This window comes from Hordeum vulgare, chromosome 7H (assembly GCF_904849725.1).
Source record: "Hordeum vulgare subsp. vulgare chromosome 7H, MorexV3_pseudomolecules_assembly, whole genome shotgun sequence".
NCBI classification, from domain to species: Eukaryota; Viridiplantae; Streptophyta; class Magnoliopsida; order Poales; family Poaceae; genus Hordeum; species Hordeum vulgare.
Window position 1 is genome coordinate 133,217,803 of NC_058524.1, and position 8,700 is coordinate 133,226,502.

General features: G+C 44.9%; 1 long non-coding RNA gene across 1 annotated transcript; it reads left to right on the forward strand.

Moving 5' to 3' along the window:
- Positions 1-7,293: 7,293 nt before the first annotated feature.
- On the forward strand, positions 7,294-8,129 carry LOC123413034. Its single transcript, XR_006613665.1, has 2 exons — positions 7,294-7,379; positions 7,476-8,129. It is a non-coding gene; the product is annotated as an uncharacterized LOC123413034 (long non-coding RNA).
- Positions 8,130-8,700: the final 571 nt, after the last annotated feature.

The window sequence follows — 8,700 nt, forward strand, 5'->3', positions numbered from 1 at the left end:
CGAAATCTTCTACGAAATACTTTCGCTTGTAGCAGGATTATCACGAAATAGTCACGTACCAATTGCTCGCGTGCTTCACGTGGCCTGTTCACGTATGTCCTCGGACCACTCTGCTTGATCTTGCTTGATCTTGGAGGCTTTCCTTCACTTTACTGCGATCTCCTTTCCTAATGAGTCCAACATGTCCATCTGGACAACGTAGTCTTCTAGTGTGTAGAGGGAGGAAGGATTGGTGATACTTAGCTCTCACCATCGGAACCATCGGCGAGGTTCGATCTTGGCCATCTTGCGGAGCAGGGAAAATATAGTGGTGAAGGAGTAAGAAAAAGAGAAGGCGTAGGCTTGTATATATAGCAGTATTGTGCAACGGTTCATGTGTAGATAGAAGCCGAAGCGATTGAGCCTCACCAATGATTAAAAGGTAAGCGGCAATAGTAGCTGATCGGTCAAAGCTAGACAAAAACACCACGTTCACATCAATTCTAGAGTAGCTGATCGGTCCATCGGTACACAATTAAAAATCCACGGTACACACAATAACAATCCATGGTTTACAAAATAAACGACCCGACACCAAAAGTGATGAGCGATCCATCAGTTCACACAACAAACGCCGAGCTAACTTCTAATATGCTTCGTAGTGCACCACTTCTTTCCTTCAATCACCTTGCCAACAGTAGATAAATAAATAATCAGTAGATGTAATTATTATTTTCTCAAGTAAGAGTGAGGACACAAGTAATTATAGAGGAAGTTTCGACATGAAATAGAGCAGCGATTCAAGTTCATAGTAAAAATACCTGCATCTCCTTCAAGAAAATAACATGGCCTCCCTATTACTCAAAGCCTTTGCACGCCGGGCCTTTTCACCATCATCCATCTTAGATGTGTCCGCTAAAAGCATTTTGGAATAAACATCCAACATTTTTGTCTTGTTGTTGATCTTTGCAGTTTCAAGTTGTTGATTTGATAAAAGAACCTGGCTATTTATCACCTTTTCACGGTCCTCCATCGATTGATTGTTAACCTCGATGAATTTGAACAATCTTTCTCCAAGCTCTTGCGAGAGCCCTCCTGACTTGCCTTTACCAGCACAATTTACTGATCGGTGCGGCAGTAGCAGCCATGAGCCAGGAAGACCTACTTCTCAAAGTCAAAAGGGACCAGTCTAGGAGGCCTTGGTAATTGGCAGTGGTGCCTCGAAATGCATCTGCTCTTTTTTCAGACCAGTCTAGTTCATCTACCTGCAGACTAAAAGCCACATGAAACGGATCTATTCTTATTCCTCACCCTACCTCCCCACTCAACATGTAATCTTCGTAAAAAAACAAAATGCATGCAAGGTAATATTATGGTGTTTATGTAATATCTCCTTACCATCCACCGTAATAAACAACTGCATCATGCATGTGAGGTAAAATTACAACATACATGTGAGGTGAGGTAAGATTACAACATGTGGGGTGCAAACTCAATGCATGCGAGGTAATATTACAACATGCCGGTGAGGTAATATTACGACGTGCATTTGAGGTAAAATTACAATCGTGTCTCGGGAGAGTTTGCCTCACTTCATGCCCTTCACCCTGCATATTATATATATATAGAAACTCTATTCATCACCCAGGGTGCAGAATACTTTATTCTTCACCCGGGATAATCTTACGATCAATTTACAAATAAATTATATTTGAAATACAAATATTTACGTTTATATTGAACCACTACGTAAAATTTGACAAAAGGAAAACAAAAATATAGGTCACAAGACCAATTTTTTTTTAGTTTATTGTATTTTTTGCACTATTTCTGTATGGCCGTAATTTACGTGACATAAAATATTTTTACATTGATTATACTTTTTTACGGTTTCTTTTTACGTATAAAATAAGCCAAAATTTACGGAACGTAAAATTACGGTGCATTGATATTAAAATAGAGGGGGGGGGGGGGGAAGAATAAATATTCCTCACCCAGTGTGACGAATAGCGCAGTGACAGACATACACAATCATAGACATCCCTGACAAAAACTCCTTGGACAAGGCCAACACTACCAGTGGGTCCAGCAATCAAATCTTGATGGGATCGAGCATGGATTCAACTTGTGCACTCTCTGGAGCAACAACTCCTCCAGGTAACAACATATATACTCCATTTCTATAGCTAGCTTCCGTATTAGTACTCCACGTTTTGTATTCTAGTCGATGCATGCACACATGACATGAAAGAACAACACAACACCTAATCCTACACACTAATATAATTCCTTCAGTTTTCAGTGCACCGGTCATGAACGGTTTGAATTTATATAACACTAGCTTTGTTTTAATTTTGTGAGACACAAAGCTAGAGTGGCACAGCTAGTTATAAGTCTAATTTTTGTGAGTGAGACACAAAGCTAGAGTGACACAAAGCTAGTACATGGTAACAGTGTAGCACACATGCATGTTTGGGCTCTTCATCGATCTCATGCATGATGATGCCTACATGCAGGGAATTCGTCAAGAAAAAAGAACTGTCACACATTACATAATTAATTGATGGATTGTATATTTAGAATGTGTGATATAAATGATCTGAAGATGGGCTTTTAGCTAGGTTCCAACCAGTCTAGGTAGTGCCTGCGTTAAGCAAAACAAACTCTTATTCCTTTTTCTCAATATTTTATTTGTTCCTACCATGGATATCAAGTTATCAACCACCTCCAAGTGCTCACAAAAAGCACCAGGGCTCTACCTTAATTTGTTCCATCTGCTCCCTATGATGGTGCAATCACCCCTTGAATATATTATACGTACATTAAGCTCTCCCATGCATTAAAAGTATTCATCTTGCCATGCGTAGGCAGCAAAAGTGCACACATATACACTTTCCACGACAAAGTTGCGTGCTTTGTTCTCTATACCTTCCCCCCCCCCCCCCCCCCCCCCCCCCCTTCCTCAATCTCCTGTGTTGCCTGCAATGCAAATGGTCCCCACTGAAGAAAAGATGTCTAGATGTGTAGATAGGCCGGCATTTGATTCTTGAGTTGGCACTTTATTCCCTGTCTCTTTTCCCCTGTTTCCTGTGTTTCATACAGAAAAGTACGTGATACTTCCTTCCTTCTGCTTGTGCAGCAGAGGGTCCTGGCCGTACCACGTACGGAAATCAAGATCAGATGCCAACCAGGTAGGCGACATCAAATCAGATCCTCTGAGCTTCTATATAGGCCCTGTTTGGATACTCTAACCGGGTTAGAGGTTAGAGTTAGATTCTAACCCTCAACTAACCCTAAACTAACTCTAACCCAAAAGGTGTTTGGATGAGAGGGTTAGATTGGCAATAAATGTCCTTTCTCAATCATTTGATTACTTTTGTCCATATTCACTGCCGGATTTGGTGTGGCCGATCGTTGTGTGGCCTGCTCTCGCTCACAAATGAAGTATAAAAAAGATGATAAAAAATAATTTGTTCGTACAAATTTGATGTCTCATTTAAACATACAAGTCGTCAATCGAAGTTTGAAAAAATATTACATTCCATGAAACAAAGCATGAGCTAACTCATCACGGAAGGCATTCATGTTAACATCTTCAACAAGAGGTTCGTCTTCTGGCCATGCAGATGCAGAAGAATCCGGCATTGGGTTATAATTTTCGTCGGCATCACAGGCATCAAATTCCCTATCCGCAATTCTGCTCTGACGAATGAAATTATGAAGAGCCATACAAGCAACGATAATTCTAGTTTGCTTATCCTCTGCAAATATTGGCATGTTCAACAAAATCCTAAATTTCATCTTCAACACTCCAAATGATCGCTCAACGACATTCCTAACTTTGGCATGTGCATGGTTGAAGGTTTCTTTCAAACCTTGCGGCGGCGGTCGGCGGTCCGTTTTGCCATTGCTGCACATGATACCTTGTACATCTGTATGGTGAAAGGTAGCCTGGCCGGTTTGGGTACCCCGCATCAACCACATAATACTTCCCTGCATAATGTGAAAGGAACACAATGATACTAAGATGAACAAGTGTAATTATAAAAAAAATGTTGCAAGATGGTTCAACTAGCAAACCTGGTGGTGGATGTGGAAATTTGTGATGATGAGTAGTTATGGCATCTTTGAAAACTCTCATGTCATGTGCTGAACCAGGCCATCCCGACATCACAAATGTAAATCTCATGTCGAAATCACAAACAGCAAGCACATTTTGACTGGTTTCGTTGTGCCTGTTCAAGTATGGAATCCTCTTATTCTTATCCACCACAACATTCACATGTGTCCCATCTATAGCTCCTATGCAGTCATTGAAGTGTGGCCAGAATGATGGATTTTCTAAGTTTGGGTGCACCTCTGAAAATGTTGGGTCCTTAGGTACAATTATGTCATGTGCTAACCTAAGGAGGCATGTCAAAACTCTATTAAATGTCCTACTTACTGTCTCCATGGACCTCCTAAAACGATTCTCTGCTTGTCTAACTGACTGTGGTGCTCCAACAATCCATAAAAACATAGCTAAAGCCTCTACAGATGTCATTCGTGTAGTTGACTTCAGGCCATATGATTGCACCAAAGTATTATGCAGCCTGTTAAACAAAGCTCTCTCAACCCTAAACATGTTATAGCATTGGGTATCCCGGGCTAGTGTGTCCTTCACCCAATCCAAACCGGAATCTCCACTGACCCTCTTAGGTAGTTTCACAAAGTAGTTATCAGAGTACATACCCAAGATAGGAGTCAACTGCAAGATTAAATTTTCGGACTGCACCAAATTGTTGTGGCACATGGATATGATCTCATCCTCACTTGTGTTACCTTCAACATATGCTTCTTCCTCAGCCATGGCGTCATGATCTTCTTCCTGCTTCAACACATGTACCAAATTGTCAACACATGGAACAGAATATGTACGCGCATAATATAACATGATATAACAGAATATGTACGCACATAATATAACATAACATAACATAATATGTACGCACAATTGGTTCATAACATAACATATTGGTTCATAACATAACATATTGGTTCATAACATAACATAACATATTGGTTCATAACATAACATAATAGGTTCATAACATAATAGTGGGCCATAAAAAACTACTCCAAATTGTTGTCCCTGCACCATTTCTTGAAGTAACCCAACCTAAGCTCGTGAGTTAATAGGCCACAAAAGAACTCCCTTTGGTACTCCGTTTCAAACATCTTGGACATAGCATAGACGGAGTCAACTGTTTGCTCAATGCCACACTCAAATGCCAACTCCTGACACCTCTTCACAGAAAATGCAGCCTTCTATTTGCACGTATCTGCATTTGCTTAGTGTTGGCTGCGACAGACTCCTTGAAGGTACTAGCTATGTCCTTCACAATCTTCACCATTGGGCTCCTGCTCTTCTTCACTGGACTGGTCATAGTGCTTGAAGTGCTTGATGACCTCTTGCATCTCTGGCTTCTTTGGTTGCTTGCACTTGTAGGTGTTACTTGAAACTCCTCTTCCTCTTCTGCCCCTAAATCTTGCCCTTGATTCTGACCATAATCATCTCCAGGCACAAAGGCAGTGCTTCCATCCACAGTGTAACCTCTGAACAATTGTTCAAGCAACTCCTCATTTGCTGGAGGACCCCACTGCAACTTCCTTAGATATGGTTTTTTCTGCGTGAAAGTAGAAAAGCAAAACTAGTTAACATATGAGAGCACACTTCACAATTCAAGTAAAACTAGTTAAGATATGAGAGCACACTAGTTAAGATATGTGTACCTCTGTGTGTGTTATCCAGAATTCAGAGTCAGCATCAATGGTTCCATCTGGCTTTCTCCCCAACCCTGTATGCACTTGCATGTATCGCCAGAAAGAGTATATGTTCTTGAGTACGACTATCTGATTCTTCACCTGCAAACGTGTATATAGCAACCCCCTTCTAGCAAGTAAGCCGTCGATAACGGCTTGGTACCCTTCAGCATTCATCAGTGTACCATTATACGTTCCTGCCGTATGTTGCTCGATGCACAATTCTAATAAGGAAGCACTATTAACATCATTCCATTAGGCTCGATTCTTTTGGCTCACCGGTGGACCTCCGAAGCTTGCTAACTCTTCGACATCGTCCTCCAATTCTTCATCATCAATGTCGAAGGGAGCCTCGGAGCCGGATGCTTGCCCACGGACGGCACTCCGCGGTGCCCGTGAAGGTGGTACACGCTGGCTGCCACGGCTGGTACGCTGGTTACGGCGGCCAGGTGTTGCGGCCGCCGAGTTGGCGCGCTGCCGAACGCCACCGCCACTTCTTCCTCCTCCGCGACCGGCTGCCGTCGACGAAGAGCCGCCGAAGTTCAGTTGCCGGGCCAAGGGTGCCGACGGGTTCGCCCATCCGTCTCCGGTACGCGGTGGCCGATAGGGAGGGAGTCCGGTGGCCCTGCCTCGTCCAGGGAGGAGCTCGTCGTCGCTCTGGAGAAAAGCTTCGTACATCCCAAGCCCCGGGAACCCCTCCGACGCCGAAGCTTGAGAGTTGAGGTCGAGACCGGCACGGGTAGCTGGGCCGCTTGCCGACGGCTGCGAACTCCACAAATCGAAGTCTTCTCCGTCCATTGCAGCTGGGTCACACGAACACTATCAGAGGAAAAAAATTCAGCACAAAAACTTCAAAAAAGACACACACACACGCACACATACATACCTGCGGGTGCTGCAGCCGGCAAGGCGCGGCGGGGCGGGGCGGGGCAGGTCGGCGGCGGGGCGGGGCGGGCCGGCGGCAGGAAGGGAGGGGCGGGGCGGCCGGCGGCAGGGCGCGGCGGGGCGCGGCGGGGCGGGGCTGGGCGGGGCAGGTCGGCGGCGGGGCGGGGCGGGGAGGGCCGGCGGCAGGGCGCGGCGGGACGGGGCGGGGCTGGTCGGCGGCGGGGCGGGGCGGGGCGGGCCGGCGGCAGGAAGGGCGCGGCGGGGCGGCCGGCGGCAGGGCGCGGCGGGGCGCGGCGGGGCGGGGCTGGGCGTGCAGCAGAGGCTGGGGCGGCCGGCGGCGGGGGGCGGGGCGGGCCGGCGGCTGGGGCGGCCGGCGGCTGGGACGAGGAGGGATGGCGACGGGAGGGACTGCGAGGATGCGGTGCGGATGGACGAGGTGAGAAGTGATTTTTTTTTCTTTTTTTTTTGTCCCCACCTAACTCTAACCCAAAAAAGCACCTCTTGGGTGGGTTAGAGTTTTTTGATGGGTTAGATGCATCTAACCCAATCTAACCCTACCTGTTTGGATTTTTGGGGGTTAGATAGCTCAACTCTAACCCAATCTAACTCTAACCCTGATATCCAAACAGGGCCATACTCGCCTTTTTCTCCCCAAGTGGGCCGGGTGATCATCATTACTATCTACAATACCTCACTGACAATGCATGGCCATGGTATGCTTTGTCACAGTTAGTGCTGTAGCGATCATTCCCCTTTCATTTCCTGCATGCATGCATCTTTTTGACGTACGGCTCCCTGTGTCTGTAAAGGTAAACCGGACCTGGGCTTCACCCTAGCTGGGAAGAATGTAAAGCTCGACTGGTTGGCAACAGAAGACATGTGAGCATCTAGAGATTAATCGGATGCATACTCGTGTGGCTCCCGCCCCATGTGCACGTACGATCGAAGTGGAGGAGAGGGAACCAAAGCTAGAAGATCTACTCTTCTAGGAACAAAGTGCAAAAGAGGCTTGGGAGGGAGAGACAAAGCATATCAAAGGCAGATAGTAATGGATAGCGGGAAATTTGCTGTGAATGATATGCTTGCACTTTGATAAAGCATGGTGTGCACCAGGAGCATGATATCAAGGTGCGTACAAGTGTGCGTGCGTGGTACAGAAAGAGATGGATAGCGAGATGGCTAGATAGGCTTTATCAAAGGTGGGTAGGACAGGAGCATGCAAGCGAGTAGTTAGCTTGCCTGCTAGCCTAAAGGGCTCGCATCTATATGCATGTGTGCCCATCGATCGCTTCCTTCTGGTGCACAGCACACACGATCCAGTTTCAAGAGTGTACTGTATGATGAATCGATCACTCTCTCTCTGCTAGCTATATATCTCTTAGCTAGCTAGCTGATAGGTTGGAATTGATACCTTCCTGGTCTGGATATCGATCATTGGTGCAAATATATTTTCTTGGTCTGAATATCATTGGTGCAAATCTGGCTGGCTAAAGCGAATCAGTAAAGGAATGTTATCAAACAACAAAAGGAATGATATCAACAAAACAAAAATTAACCTGAAAGATCCTAGATATTCATGCCCCTCAGTGCATCCACACAAGATCAACATGCTCAAAGCAAGTTAATCTGAAGAAAATTCTAAATTATACCTGATGATCACTACATCCAAACAAAAATAACTAGGGGATAGTCAAGAACTATGATAATTTCATTAGGTTAACATCATCAGGAAAATTACGTACGACTAGAATAAAAGTTGCCGATGTGTTTAAGTTGCAAGTACTATATAAGACCTTGATAATAAGAAATGTCTAATTTATTTTCAATGCAGGAAATTTGGTCATAACAAAAAAGAACTAAAATATCAATATCAGCAAAATACCATGCTGACAAAAGAATGTTTATACAACAATTGACAAAACTGCAGATCACCAGCTCAGAAGAAATGAGAGAGCACCTCAAATGTGTCCACCTCCTGCTCGGACCACTACCCGCTCATTATTCTCTCAAACGCCAAGTATACACGTGCACCGT